Source organism: Notechis scutatus, chromosome Z (genome assembly GCF_049901735.1).
Source record: "Notechis scutatus isolate UNSWTSFEM ecotype Mainland chromosome Z, rNotScu1.2, whole genome shotgun sequence".
Lineage (NCBI taxonomy): Eukaryota > Metazoa > Chordata > Lepidosauria > Squamata > Elapidae > Notechis > Notechis scutatus.
The window spans coordinates 27,970,191-27,985,556 of record NC_142025.1 but is presented as its reverse complement, the minus strand read 5'-3'; the positions used below and the strand labels follow the sequence as shown (position 1 = coordinate 27,985,556).

The 15,366-nt window shown below is 40.0% G+C and overlaps 1 protein-coding gene and 1 long non-coding RNA gene across 3 annotated transcripts in view; one reads left to right on the top strand and one right to left on the bottom strand.

The window, feature by feature from the left end:
• Positions 1 to 6,725, bottom strand: part of SGO1 (shugoshin 1) — a 25,038-nt gene extending 18,313 nt beyond the window's left edge. Inside the window, exon 1 of one of the 2 annotated variants that reach the window (XM_087945068.1) lies at positions 6,499 to 6,725. The gene's annotated coding sequence lies outside the window, so the exon portion shown is untranslated. The remainder of the gene's footprint in view (positions 1 to 6,498) is intronic. The other variant, XM_087945070.1, reaches the window with a different exon arrangement.
• A 138-nt stretch (positions 6,726 to 6,863) lies between these two features.
• LOC148128804 (uncharacterized) lies at positions 6,864 to 12,820 on the top strand. Its single transcript, XR_015745635.1, has 3 exons — positions 6,864 to 7,304; positions 7,679 to 7,774; positions 10,517 to 12,820. It is a non-coding gene; the product is annotated as an uncharacterized LOC148128804 (long non-coding RNA).
• The last annotated feature ends 2,546 nt before the right edge of the window (positions 12,821 to 15,366 follow it).

Here is a 15,366-nt window from a genome sequence, read left to right as displayed (position 1 = left end):
TGGGAAGAAGGAGCTCTCTCTAATTGCGTTGGTGGGGGGAAGATCGCAACCAATCGCTAAATAAATATAGCGAAAAAACGGGCTGGCTTTAAAAAGCGAGGCTTGGGAGCAGGCAGAGGGAAAAGGAGGGGGTGGGGGCAAAGGCTCCGACACCCCCTATCTCCCTAAGGGCGAGAAGGTATCGCCACTACGATAATTTGGGACCACACAGCAAGCACTAGGACAAGGATTGAAAGGTATATAAAGGCAAACCTGAGAAGATCAATTGAAAAGGAACCTGAAACGGCCAAGGAACAAAGAAAGCTGCCTGTCTTGTCGACGGCTGAGCTAAAACTGGGGGAACGCATGGAGGAGTCACGTGGAGGAGGAGGAGCGTTCCTTCAATTATAGCTCAGCCTGTACGACATGAGACTGGAGCACCTCCCACTCCCACTCTCTGGATGCTCGCAGCAGTTCTACGGAGAAAAGCCATCTCAATATTCATCGTATATGAATATAACAAAACTTACACAATTATAGGAATTACAAATATCTGCACACATAGTACAATTAAACCCCAAACTTAGGTCCAATTATTCAGTGTTAACAGAAAGAAGATAAAAAGTTCAAAATGCAAAGTATTCATTTACTGAGGAGATTTAATTCTTTAAAAGGTCAGTCTCACATTTTTTCCCATCAAACTTTCTCCCTTGAGGCCAAAATGTTTGTGTTATACACATATGCATAGGCACACAAAGTACTATTTCTCTTTACAAGAACATATACAAATATTTTCAAACAAAAATAGTTACAGGTACTTAACATTGTCCACTTGCTTTATGTAGTAACTGCAGGGCCAGGAGCTGTGGTATGCTTAACAGGGCCTGAGGTCTGCTGGCCACGACGGCCTCCGCAGCCCTCTGCCAGAGAAAATGGAGCTCAGGAAGGCTGTATGGCCTCCCTGAGCTGTTTTCGCTGGCAGAGGGTTACAGGAGGCCACTGTGGCCGAAAACGGAGCCTGGAGCTCCCTTTTCACTGGCAGAGGCATCGCAGACCAGTCCTTCGCTGTTTCCATGGCAGGCCTGCAGGCCAGCTCTAAGCACTCTGCGGACCAGATCTGGCCCCCAGGCCTTGAGTTTGACACTCCTGATCTAGAATATTTTTGCTTAAAAACAAACAACTGTAATAATTTAGACCAACATCAATATATGAGCTAATTGATATGATCATGTTGCAAATCTTGTTTTAAAAATTTATTATACTAGAAAGTACCCAAACTTGGTAGATTACATAACTGCTTGCATCTATTCCAGAAATATCTTTTTTATCATTCCAGTTTAGATAGTAAATTGTCTCTTATCCCAAGCTAATAAGCATTTCCTCGAAGAAGTTAAGGGATTTTGCCCTAATTTGTGAAATATCAAGTTGTTTATATCAAGTTTTGGAGTACATCTGAACTCCTGGAAATTTTCTAACTGGTGCAATGCAGATTCCCCTGGTTCATACCCGTGACAATTTAGCTCTCTAATCTGCCCAGTTATGATTTTATCATACAACCTTTTGCTGCCCTATTGGAACTCACTGGTCCCTCTCACGATCCAGGGTTCTCTATCATCCACAAGGTTTAGCAGACATTTAAGGGAGCCTGGAATCCAGTTTGACACACGGCTTTGATCAATAGACAAATTTATCAACAAAAGCTATTACTTACATGGATATTCACCCAAGCATAAAAAGAATTTCACTGGTACTGTAAAATGATTAAATTTATACAACAGGCACCAGAAAGACATCCCAATAACAGCCGAGTTTGTCTATTCTGAAACTCAACTTTCTAATCTAAGTGAACTCAGGGCCTTGGCTGGGCTCATCAAAATTATTGGAATATTTTATTGCTTAGCAAAATTGTTTCTGAGCTGGGATCAAGAAAACAGGCAATTACATGAATGAAGTTCAATTACATAACTTAAGTCCAGCACAATATCACTGAAAAAGAAAAATAAGAAATCCAAGAAGAAATCAACATGGCTGCACAAGGAATTATCTGATAAATTGAAAGACAAAAAGTAAAAAATAAAAATAAAAAGGGATACATAATTACGGCAGAATACCAGCATATAATCTGAATCTGCAAAGACTGAGAATAAAATAAGACCTGAAGAAATGTCAAAAATAATAAAAAATGTTTCTTTCAGCATGTTAAAAACAAGAAAAAAGTCAAAGAAACAAATGGTTCATTAATGGGAAAAGTTAGCAAGGAAGTGATGGGCAGCAGGGAGAAAGCAGAGCTACTTAATTCATTCTTTGCATCTGTCTTCACAGGTAATGAAAAAACAGCCCAATCTACCAAAAGCAGAACCTTAAAAGATTGGCTAGGAAAATAAGTTAAAATAGGCAAAAAATGGTAAGACAAATCTGTCCATATTGGAAGGGTTCAAATCACCAGACCAGACCAGATGGATTATATTCCAAAGTTCTGAAGGAGATGGCAGTCGTGATCTCGGAGCCAACGAACCATCTTTCAAAGATCTTGGAGCACTGGGGAACTACCAGAGGACTGGAAAATAGATCCAAGAAACTACAGACCTGACATCAACACCCAAGAAGATCCTGAAAAAGATAATCAAGCAACAGGTCTGTGAACACCTAGAGGCAAGCAAAGTTATAACTAGAAGCTAACATGGGTTTGCCAAAAACAAATCATGCCAAACAAACCTTATTGTATTATTTGACAAAGTAACTAAATTAGTGGACCAGCAAAATGCTGTGGACATAGTATACTTGGATGTCAATAAGGCATGACAAAATAGACCACAACCTACCGGTATTTCTTGATAAGTTAGAAAAATGTTGAATAGACAGTATCACCATGGATTCATAACTGGCTGACAAACCAAATTCAACATGTAGTCCTCAATGGAACTATATCTACATGGAAAGAAGTATGCAGTGGAATACCCCAAAGTTCTGCCTTAGGCCCAGTACTTTTCAACATCTTCATAATGATTTAGATGAGGGGATAGAAGCGGAACTCATCAAATTAACAGATGACACTAAGCTGGAAAAAATAGCCAATATCTGAGAAGATAAGCTCAAAATCCCCCAAAAATCTTGAGTCAACAGATTTGAACACTGGACCCCAATTAACAAAACAAAATTCAGTGGTGAGAATAGTAACGTTTTACATTTAGGCAAGAAAAAGCAAACATACAGGTACAGAATAGGTGGCATCTGGTCCAACAGCAATAACTGAGAGGAATCCAGGATTTCTAATAGACAACTAATATAAATATAAGATAGCAGTGTGCAGCAGCAATCAAAAAAGGCAATGCAGTCCTAGGCTGAATTAAGAGACAGAATCAAGATGATGTGAAGTGCTAGTACTGCCTTATAATGCTTTGGTAAGATCAGACTTGGAATATTTTATCAAGTTTTGGTCATCACAATATAAAAAAGACATTGAGATTGTACAAAGAGTGCAGAGAACAGCAACAAAAATAATTAGGAGGCTGGAAGCAAAACATGAAAAATGGTTGTAAGCATTGGACATGTTTAGTCTATAGAAAAGGACTAGGGTAACATGATAGGAAGTCTTTCAATATTTGAAGGGCTGACACAAAGATGAAAGGCTCAACCTATTCTTCAAAGCACCTGAAGGCAGGAAAAGTAGCAAGAGATGGAAACTAATCAAGGAGAACCAATCTAGAACTAAGGAAATTTCCTGTCATGTCCAGGAATTAAACACTAGAAGTGTCCAGAAGTTATAAGTGCTCCATCACTGAAGGCTTTTAAGAAGAGATTGGACATCCATTTGTCTGAAATGGTATAGGGCAGGGGTGTCAAATTCGATTTCATTGAGGATCGCATCAGGATTGTGTTTAATCTCAGGGGGCTGGGTGGGCGTGGCCGGTTCGACATCACTTATGTCAAGGGTATCTATGGTGCCCCAGGTGGGGCTGGGGGGATCCATTGTCTCCAGCAGAGGAAGGTGAGACCAGGGAGAGCGCAAAACCCTTGTCCTCCAGAGAAGCCTTGCCGTCTACTGGTAGCCAAGTGCTAAGGCAGGACTTCCCTTCCTTCTTTTTCCTTCCCTCTTCATTCTCCTTGCTCTTTCCTTTCCCCTTTCCTGATCCTTCTTAGATGCTCAAATGCAAAAGGGGAAACATTTTTCCTTGTGTTTTGTTTTTAGTTTGTTTCTCTAGCCCTCTGCCAGTGAAAACGTATCTCAGGGTGTGGGGGTGTACTGGCAGAGGCTCCAGGAGGCACTCCAGACCAAAAACAGGACACAGGAAGGCTGCATGTGGCCCTCCCAAACTCCATTTTTCCTGACAGAGGAACTGTTGGCCAGTCCTTCGCTGTTTCCAAGGCGGCCTCGTGTGCCAGATTTCTAAGCACCCTGCACGCCAGATCCGGCTCCAAGCCTTGAGTTTGACACCCTTGGCATAGGGTCCTCTTCTTGAGGAGGGGGTTGGATTGGAAGACCTCCAAGGTCCCTTCCAGATCTGTGATTGTTAAATTCTCCATTCTAAGAATGATGACAGAAAGCTGTTAGGTGGATGGTCACAAAAATCCCACTTCGTCTAGTACACTTTATATATAAATCGGCTTCAGTTCATTTTGTGACTGTTCAAAGTTACAATGGCACTGAAAAAAGTGACATGACTGTTTTTTCACACTTAAATTTGTTGAAGCATCCCCAAGGTCACGTGAGCAAAATTCAGATGCTTAGCAACTTACTCATATTTATGACATTTGCAGTGTCCCGGGGTCATATGATCCCATTTGTAACCTTCTGACAAACTAAGTAAAAGTGAACGCAAGATTCACCTAACAACCATGTTACTAACTGCAGTGATTTACTTAACTGTTGCAAAAAAGATCATAAAATGGGGAAAACTCACTTAAGAACTGTCTCACTTAGTAACATAAATTTTGGGTTCAATTGTAGTCATAAGTGAAAGCCAAATATGGCTTTTTCAAGCTCGTGCCTCAGTGTGCATATTTTCCAATGATACAAACCAAGACAGGAAGATCATTTTATTACAATTTATCCGAATATTCAGGCAAAAGAGATTCCTCATTCAAAGAGGAAACCCATCTTTATCTTACATCCCTTTTTATAGTTTACATAACAAATCCTTATCACCCATCCCCTCTCACTTGTGACTGTATGACTATAACTTTGTCACTTGTATCCTTACGATTTATATTGACTGTTCCTCAGTATGATTTGCTTGCTTATCCTATGACTATTATTAAGTGTTGTACCTTATGATTCTTGACTCTTGACGAACATATCTCTTCTTTTATGTACGCTGAGAGCATTTGCACCAAGACAAATTCCTTGTGTGTCCAATCACACTTGGCCAATAAAGAATTCTATTCTATTCTATCTACAAAGAAATCTGAAATAGGAAAGTTGATTTGATATGATAATAGCATATATCTTTATTAAAATGAGTCTGAAGAGGAATAAATTGTAAGAAGGTAGTTTAGGGTTCACAAAGAGATAAGCCAGACCCCAATTTGTACTAACAACTTTTATTATCAGGAGCTAGTCTCCAACTTGTTTATCAGTTTAGGAATGTTAAAAGCTAGTAAATCTGAACATTACTTTAAAAAAAAGAATATAAATCAGATTAAAATACAAAGTAACCTTACAAATTACAAAACGCATGTCATTTGTCTCTCATAAGTCAAGGACTACCTGCATTGGTCCAAAACCATGGCTTCTAGATTTTCTGATGAGAAGAAAAAAAATTTCAAATGAGAAGCTATTCTAGGAATATATACCTTGTTTCACTTCCCCAGGTAACCAACTTTCAAGGTCTATGAACAGTAATAAGTAAGAAGGCTAGCAGATCTTAAAGAAAGTAAAATGAAACATGGTTCCTGAGCATTAATAAAGGTCCTCAAACAAATTATATTATAAAGTAAAATACAAATATATTCTAACAGCCTCATTAGATCAGAAGACTATCAGGTATGACATAGAAATATGTTATAACTATTATTTGTGAGAAAAACTAGTCACCTGTGACATGAATGAAAACAATCAAATCTCAGGTTTCTAAATTTCTTAAAGTACAGAAACTATAAAATGCAATACACTCTTGATATATTAAGACCGCTTGATTTTGTCAGGCACAAAACTGAATAAAAATCTGACTTGTTCTCAACTTCACGCAGACGTCACTTTAATCAAGTGACTTCTGCAATAATTTAGGTACGCAGCAAAAAAAAATCATAATGCAAATGCATCTGAATTGCATTCCATGAAATAGTTGTACAAATACCACAAAGCTGTAAAACAATATACACATTTCCCTGGAGCAATTCCCCCTCCCCATTCAATTCAAAGAAACTTACTTCTGAATTGGTATACCTGGGATAGCCCTACTTCCATTGAATTAAACAGGATTTACAAAACAGCTTTAACAACCACTGGGCAAGGGGTAATTCTAGGGGAAAGCCCAGTTATTTTAAGACCTGCTCTTAATGGGACGGGATGTTTATTACCTCCGTTCCCTTCCGACTGTGCCCTTCGCAACCACTGCCCGCATGCCCCAGGGACTGCCCGCGACTTTAAGCAAATCGAACTCAACTCAGTATCCCTTTGGGCGCGCGGCTCGTGTTCTTCCCTCAACACCCTTTTTCTTCACTGCAGGGTTACAAACACTCTAGCCGTTAGCTCTTTACTACTGTTTTCAACTTCTGCCCTCCAAAGCTTCGCTTCCCGCTTGTTCGAAAGTCTCCGCTGCTGGTCCTGATTGGCTGTTAAGGCGCAGTTTGAACGAGACAGCGCATGCGCGATAAAGGCATGTTCTCCGCCTTTGTTACCTAGCCTATAGTATGCGCTACAGAGCATGTCTATAAATTCCTTCCTCTTTTGCTTGTGTTCGCCTAAACTTTTGACCGTTCCAGCTTTCCGTCCTAGCATGCCTTAATAAGCTTTGGGTTTTGCTATGTAAAAAAACAATTAGGTGGATGTAGCCGAATGGTAATCGTTCGTGTGTCTGCTCAGAGCTGCATTTTTCTTCCCCGTTGGCTTATTAAATGTAGTATTGTAACCGTGCACCTTCTACAACAGGTTCTGGACAGATAATCTGAAAAAGGTTTCACGTTATTTTTACAGAAAAAAAAGTTTTATAAAAGTTTTATAAATCGCCGCTCCCCCCTCTTTTTTCAGAATGACTAGAAAAAATATTTTCCCAGCTCCCTCCACACACCGGCCTGCATCAGTCTGTTTCTAACATTTGTTTCTGAGATTCTGTTGTAAACTTGAAAATGAAGTGAGGCAGTCTCAGGTTGCAGACTTCACAAATGTAAGCGAAGGCCACGATCTTTTTAAAGTAGGTGCTTTATCTTAAGTTCATTGTTTGTTATAGAACCACAATAAAGGAATCCGTAGTTTGAAATGCAATCCAAAAGCAGGAAATCTCAGATGAAATATGTTCAGTGGCGTTACAATGGGTTAGGGTTAGATGTTATCCTTCAAATCACAGGAAAGCAGGAGACAATTTTTATTTTTTTCTATTATTTTCACTAAGGCTTATTTTACTCTGAATTTTTGAAACCACAATAAACCATGCAGTAGCTTGTAAAACCTATTGTACTTTAACACAGTAAAATTATTTTGTTTTGCTTTAGTATTTGACACTATTGTTACCATTTACAAATAATTTTTCATGTTTTACAGGCAAATCTTAAGAGCCAAGTCAAAGTATAGTTCCCGATTTTCCGTGGCCAAAGGAGCCACACTTCCTGGAAAACAGCAGTTTCCTGTGATTTTAAGGTGAGAAATACAAAAAATATAGGATATAAAAAGAGAAGGATTTGCTGCTGTGCCATTGAGATAAATTTGCATGTTTTGCAAATAAGTGGCTCAAATTCATGAAATCCTCATTCTTTCCTCACTTCATGTCTCTCTTGACTCTTTAGATCAGGGGTCACCAACCTTTTGGACCTCAGGGACCATCAAACTCATAATTTTAAATCCCGGGTACCACTAATATGAATTTTGATTGACGGTGGGTTGCTGACTGTTGGTGGGAGAGAAAGAGAGATCTGATCTAATCCCTCCCTCTCTCTCTCTCTCTCTCTCTCTCACACACACACACACACACACACACACACACACACACACAGGCAGGGTTGGAATTCAAATTTCTTAACCAGTTCTGTGGGCGTGACCTAATTTGTGGGTGTGGCTTGTGACTGGCTGGGCATAGCTTGTGTGTAACTACTATAAATATTTATATAAATATTGAATTTTTTATTTAAAAAAGAGCAACTTTTACCCAAAATCAGGCAGGCAGATTGAGTTGCTCATAGAATCACAGATTCACTTAGAGATCTGTATTTCTGTCATCAGCTATCTGAGTGTGTCACATAAAATTTGCTAGCAAGCAAACTTACAAAATTAACTCACAACACAGCACGTACGTAAATATTGAATTTTTTATTTTAAAAAAGAGCAACTTTTACCCAAAATCAGGCAAAGCAGGCAGGCAGATTGAGTTGCTCACAGATTCACTTAGAGATCTGTGTTTCTGCCATCGGCTATCTGAGTCTGCACTGCTTCAGTCCTAAGGATTAACTAGAGATTAACTAAAGATCAGATAGAAATCCAATGATTTCCTGCTTTCTAACTAATCTGAATCTCCCGGCACAGCAAAACAGCTGATGGTCGGAAAAAGGAAAAATAGCAACTTAGCAGGCAAGTTTGCCAGGTAAGGAGTGAGTGGGCGGGGAGCGTTCCCACAGGACATGTGAGTGGCACAGCCTTGTGTTCCCATGCTGCCTGGATTAATTGCTTTGGGGGGGGGGTGCTCTGGGGGTGGCATTTCTATGCGGACCACCAAAATTTTCTCACGGACCACCAGTGGGCCACGGTCCACCAGTTGGCGACCACTGCTTTAGATGGTTAGAAAAAGGTCAAGAGCTGGATCTGAAAATTTGTCCATAACCTCCTTAGCATGCTTGAAAGAGGTAGCGGTCCTGATGAAGGGCATTCCCAGAGGTTATATTTAAAGAAGATTGTAAAAATAGTGATGGGAATTCAACTAACCACATCTTTAACCTAAACAGTTTATCTAGATACTTTTTAATCATGGTTTGGCCATGAGCCTGGAATAGAATTGTCATTTGTTCAGTCTTAGGTGGGGAAAGTGTGCTCTTCCTGATCTGAGTTGAATTCTTAGTGGTGTTCGATAACACCCATGATATTCTGAACCACCTACAAAAGTTAGAGATTGAGAAAACTGTTCTAAAGTCTCAGGTCTTCCTAAGGAAGAAGCAATGATCAGAAATGGTGGACAGAGATTGGCCTGCTAGGATTCATATGTGAGCTACCAGACAGTTTGGTCATCACAACCTGGAAGAAAAGATCTGTCAGTTTGATGTGATCATTATTTATTTATTTAATTAATTTATATTGCTGCCTATTCACCCATGGCGACTCAAGGCGGCTTACAGAATATAAAACCACATTTTTTTAAAAAAACAATGAAACTAACAAACAAAATCAAATCAAATAATACAGTACAACAGAACAAAATCTGGGGGAAAAAATCACCCCCCAACTCCCACCCCCCTGCCCCCATGACAGCAGATTACAAAGCCATTTGATGGGCTCCATCCTGCTCCGGATTTCCCTGGCCCGCTGGCAGAACCAGGTCTTCAGTGCCTTCGGGAAGAGTATTAGAGAGGGGGGCATTCTAATCTGGGGGAATGATATTCCAGAGAGAGGGTGCCACCATGGAAAAGGCCCTTCTTCTGGGTTCCGTCGGGTGTATCTCCCTCAGGGATGGGACCTTTAGTATTTTCTGCCTCCCCGCTCCAATGGGTTGGGTAGATGTGACCAGCAAGAGATCCCACAGATAACCTGGTCCCAAGCCATGAAGGGCTTAAAGGTGACAACCAGCACCTTGAATTGCACTCAGATGCAAATCTGCAACCAATGCAGCTCCTGCGGGTGAAACGTGGGTCTGCACAAAACCATGTGGGTTGCTGCATTTTGCACTAACTAGAGCTTCTGGATGTTCTTCAAGGGAAGCCCCATGAAGAGCGCGTTGCAATAATCAAGATGGAAAGTGACTAGGGCATGAGTAATTATGACTAGGGACCATTGGTCCAGGAAAGGGTGTAACTGGTGCACAACTCACAGTTGTGCAAAGGCCCTCCTGGCCATGACTACCACCTGCTCTTCGAGCAGGAGGCATGAGTCCAGGAAAACCCCTAGATTATGCACAGGGTCTGTTTGGGGTAGTGCCACCCCATCTAAGACCAAAGGTGGCAATTCTCCCTGAGCCAACAAACCCCAAACCCAGAGCCACTCAGTCTTGCAAGGATTTAGTTTCAACCCGTTGCTCCCCATCCAGCCCGTAACAGCCTCCAGGCACTCCGAGGATACAGCAACATTTAACTAATCACAGGCCAAGACATAAAGCTGAGTATCATCAGCATATTGGTGACACCTCAGTCCATGGTGACGGATGATCTTACCCAGCAGCGGCTTCATATAAATGTTGAACAGGAGCAGAGATAGTACTGAGCCCTGCGGAAGCCCGTAAAGCAGTGAGCGAAGGCTGGATCTCTCCCCTCCTATCAACACTGACTTAGAATGGCCGCAGAGGAAGGAAGTGAACCAGGACAGCACAAGGCCTCCCACTCCCATCCCCTGAAACTACCTCAGGAGAATCCCATGGTCAATGGTATCAAAAGCCACCAAGAGGTCAAATAGAGCAAGGATGAATGCAGTACTCCATCCCCCTCCCGCCAGTGAACATCCATTATGCTGATACCCATTTATACATTTTTATCTTGACTGAGTTGAAGATGTAGAAGTTTTGATCAATTATGTTCTGCAAGGCTGGTAAAAAAAACACCTTTCTGGAAATACCCTTATCAGAAGTAGGATAATGTAACAAAGCTGAAAGCCTGTCAATGCACTTTTCTTGTTTAACTTACATCTAGCATAATTAAAGTGGCATTCTGAATCTCTCACATTACCCCTTCACCTTAGGCTAGGTAAGATATTACATCACACTTCATACCTAAAAGTGGTAGGCATTTGGATGAGATGAAACAGGCTGAAATTGAAACTTATCAAGATTAAATTGCTATTTGTACATAAACCACTGGCTGTCTACCTACTGCAATTATAACTTGGGGTAATTTTCTTTGAAAAAGAAGATTTTTGACTTAGAAGTTCTCTGGACTCATGGTTGGGCCCAAGTACTTTCATGATTATATCTTCTGCATGGAAGTGGATTATCCTCAGTAGTGGGATTCAGCTAGTTTGCACCAGTTTGGCAGAACTGATAGCTATTTTTTTGTTGTGTTCGTCAAATCAACTCCGAAATGGCCAGACTAGTGTTCATTCACATGCCTCCAATCCCTTGCTTACTGCAATCTAGCTTTGCAGCAAACAAGGGGGCTGGAGGCATGTAAATGCACGTTAGTCTGGCGTCTCAAAAAAGGGGTTTCTCCCCCCCCCCACTCCTGAATTTTTGCTGCCAGACTCTTTAATATTTTTTAAAGCTTATTTGATGCATGCGTGCAGTAAAAAAAATGGCACCAAAGGGGAAATCTGCACAGAAAGGGAATCTTTCCATGTCAATTTTGTTTGCTACCAGATTTTTGAATCATGGCCCAATTAAAAAATCAGGTGGATTTTTTTGTTCGCTACCCGATTTGGTCGTGAACAGGAGTGTTCACGACCCAAGGTTCCACTGTACCAGCTTATTTTTGTGATATTTTTATTTTGTCCCAGCTATTGGCTTATCTTTTACAATTTTTCCTTTTTCTTTTGATTCTAATTATTGCCTATTCTTTATTCTATAATTTCCTGTGGTGATTTTAATATGTTATAAAACTGCATTCTTTATTACATGTCCTTGCTTAGTTATTGATGCATACACTTTTCAATACATAACTTTCAATAACTTTTCAGTTACATCACCAACAATTTTTGTTGAGCTAGTTGAATTGGAAAAACAAGATGCAGAGAGAATATGTTCTTCAGTTATGGAAAATTTAAATAATGTTGGGCTTACTAAGATCTACCTAGAAAATTTTTTAATAGGATTTTGCTCTGATGGTGCCAACGTTATGCCTGGGAGAAAAGTGAGCACTAATTTTGACCCCTTTGCAGAAGGCCAAGAGATTGATGGCTTTCCTCACTCTGGGTGCAGGAAGTTCCACAATGTAGGAAGAGCGGCAGAGAAGTCTCTCTTCCTAGACCCTGACAGTTGAAATTCTTTTACTGGTGCAGTCTGCAGCTTCCCTGCTTGATCGAGTGAATCAGGTTGAGAAGACAGGCATAGCTAGTTCCAGGGGTGGGATTCCACCGGTATAACAACCGGTTTGATGATTGCACATGCATGTGCCAGATGTGCCCTCTGTGCATGCGCTCCACATTTGAAAAAGCTTTAATACTTGCCTTCTATTGCAGTCCTTGTGAATAAAATAGGTAAGGCATGGCAAACTGCTCAGCCACGCAAATCAGCTGTGCTCTAAAAAAAGGAAATACGGCACAGGAAAGAGTGCTGGAGGGCCCACATACTCATCACAGCGAACCAGTTCGCTGCCAGCTGATCTTCGGAGCAAGTGGTTCGTCCGAACTGGTCTGAACTAGTAGAATCCCACCCCTGGCTAGTTCTACATGTTAAATGGCCCTTTGCCAGACAGGGCTTTATAAGTGGGTGACCAACACTTTGAATTGAACCTGTAAGCAAAGTGGTACTCAATGCAATTCACAGAGTAAAGATGTGTGTTGCAATAGTCTAGTTGGAAGATTAAATAGGGCATGAGTAATTGAACATAGAGCCTCATTCTCCAGGAATATAGTTGGCACACAGCATAGAGTTGGGCAAAGGCTCTCTTGGTCAGGGCTACCACCTGCTCATTGAGCAGTAGTCATGAGTCCAAATGGATCTCCGTTATGCAGTGGTGTCTCTGAGATAGTGCAACCCCATCCAATGCCAAAGATAATAAACTGTTGGATACAGAGGAGCCCACCTACAGTCATTCCATTTTACTGACTAATTTCAGCTGAAGTCTTGTTCCCCATCCAGGCCCCTGCCATTCCAGGCATAGCTAAAGAATATCCACTGCAAAACTCTACCTGGGATAGAGCTATATAATGGTATCATTTGTGTATCTGTATGTGTATCCTATGGAGATGGATGATTTCACCCAATGATTTCATGTAGATGTTAAAAAGGAGCAGAGGGAGCCCTGACCCTGTGACATCAACAAAGGAGAATATTCTAATATAGTAGAATGCTACATCATGATTGCCAGCATGAACAAAATAAACATTAGTTGTATAACAATTTATTTTGCCAAAATGATTTGTTCCAATTTGATCCTAGAGAACAGTACAGAAATTAAAATGCTGTCTATAGTTTGTCTTTTAAAAAAAATCTTATTCAGTACAAATTGAAATGTAAAAAATAATCAACCCAAGGGGGAAAATATACTAATCTTTGAAGCTGGATGTCATAGTTCCAAGCAATTAACCCAATTGAATCAGGGCTTGGAAACTCCATTCAAGCTTGAAAGACCTTTTGTTGCGTACATCGTATCGGCACTTAGAAAGGTGAAGCTAACACTGTGTATTTCCCACACTTCAGAGTAATAAAAAGAATATAAACTTCCCACCCTTCACAGGTGTTTTGAGCCATGTTAACCAATCAGTCCAGTAATGGCTTCCCTCTCAGTCTCAGCAGATGTTCGTTGCCATGTCCTTGGTTCTCACGCTGTCTCTGGTTGATGTTTTGTCTAGCGGGTTAAGGCACCACATTCCAGCCCTTTCTAATTCCCCTCTCCCCTCAAGAATGGCAACTAAGAAACGAAGTAAATATGGCTTCTGCTGAACTCATTTCAAAAGTTGACACTGAGACACGTAGCATCATTCCATAGATATAAGAAACTGGACAAAGGCAATCAATGAAGGAAAGTCATATCTATTCAAATGGAAAATAAATATATTAGTGCTGAATTTCTGTTGCTGCAGGTATAAAAATGTCTGGGGCTTTTGAAATTCTTATATCTTCAAGAAGCTCAGCACAAAATCCAAATGAATTGACAGTCAGGTTCAACAGACTTGGTTTTGGTACCTTTTAATGTGAGTTTTACTAGATGAAATTATAATCTGAATATAAGAGATAACAATAAAGGAATGGGAATCGAAGAAAAATATTTCCTGAAGCCTGATTAATCAAGCCCTAGTGGTCTTAGTGTTTCTCCCCAGTTTGTTGCTTCAGAAGTTCCTGGTTATCATCACCAAGCCTGATGGTCCCAGCAAATCGGAGACATGTTTAGATGATACTATTACTGGAGTAGATATAATTACACAGTCTCTGCCTGAGGTTTTTATATTTTAATTGTACTATTTAATCTTTAGTATTCATATATTTAGAATGCTTTATATATGTTATTTAAATATATGTCACTGATTATTTAATGTATACCATCTTTCTGTGAGGTGGACAACCATATAAATGTCATTAATAAATATACAGTACAAGTACATTCAGATGATAAGGTATAGCTGTACTATGGTATTCCATGCTATATCGAAGAAAATGGGAAAGGGAATTAAGTCAAAGTTTATGTATAGTATTTTATAGACATGTAGGCCATGAGGTCTCTGAATATTTTTGCAGAAACCTGAAATTTATGGTAATAATTCAATACATTGTTTCAAGTTCATTATAGCACAGGTAACACTTAACAACTACTTGTCCAGTGGCTGTTCAAAGTTACAACTGTGCTCAAAAAAGTGACTTACCATTGGTACTCACACTTAAACTATCATGGCATCCCTGTGATCATATGATTATAGTTCAGGTGCTTGGCAATTGGCATGTATTTTCAACTATTACAGCATCTCAGACTCATGTGGTCACTCTTCATGATCTTCCCAGCCAGTTTCTGACAAGCTAAGTCAGTGAAGGAAGTTAGATTTGCCATGTGATTCACTTAATTGAATGATTCACTTAAGAATCATGGCAAAAATTATTGTAAAATTGGGCACAACTCACTTAGCAACCACTTTACCTAACCATGGAAATTTTGGTCCCTATTGTGGTCATTAGTTGAGGCCTATCTATATGATAAAACAGATTTTTCATCCTGTTGATTCATTTATATTAATTTTTCAATTCCAGAAGGGGTACTTTCCTAAATATTTCATTTACTGTTGATTATTTGATCAAAACAACTCTTCAGAAAGTAATTAAAATGATACTCTTCAACTTGAAATTCCATGTTTCTTCCATGTTTAGTGAAGAAATGATATTTATTTTATCTGAAATGGGCTAATTCAAGCATGCTGGTTTGCTCTCACTTTACCGGACAACAGTTTTTTAAAAGATC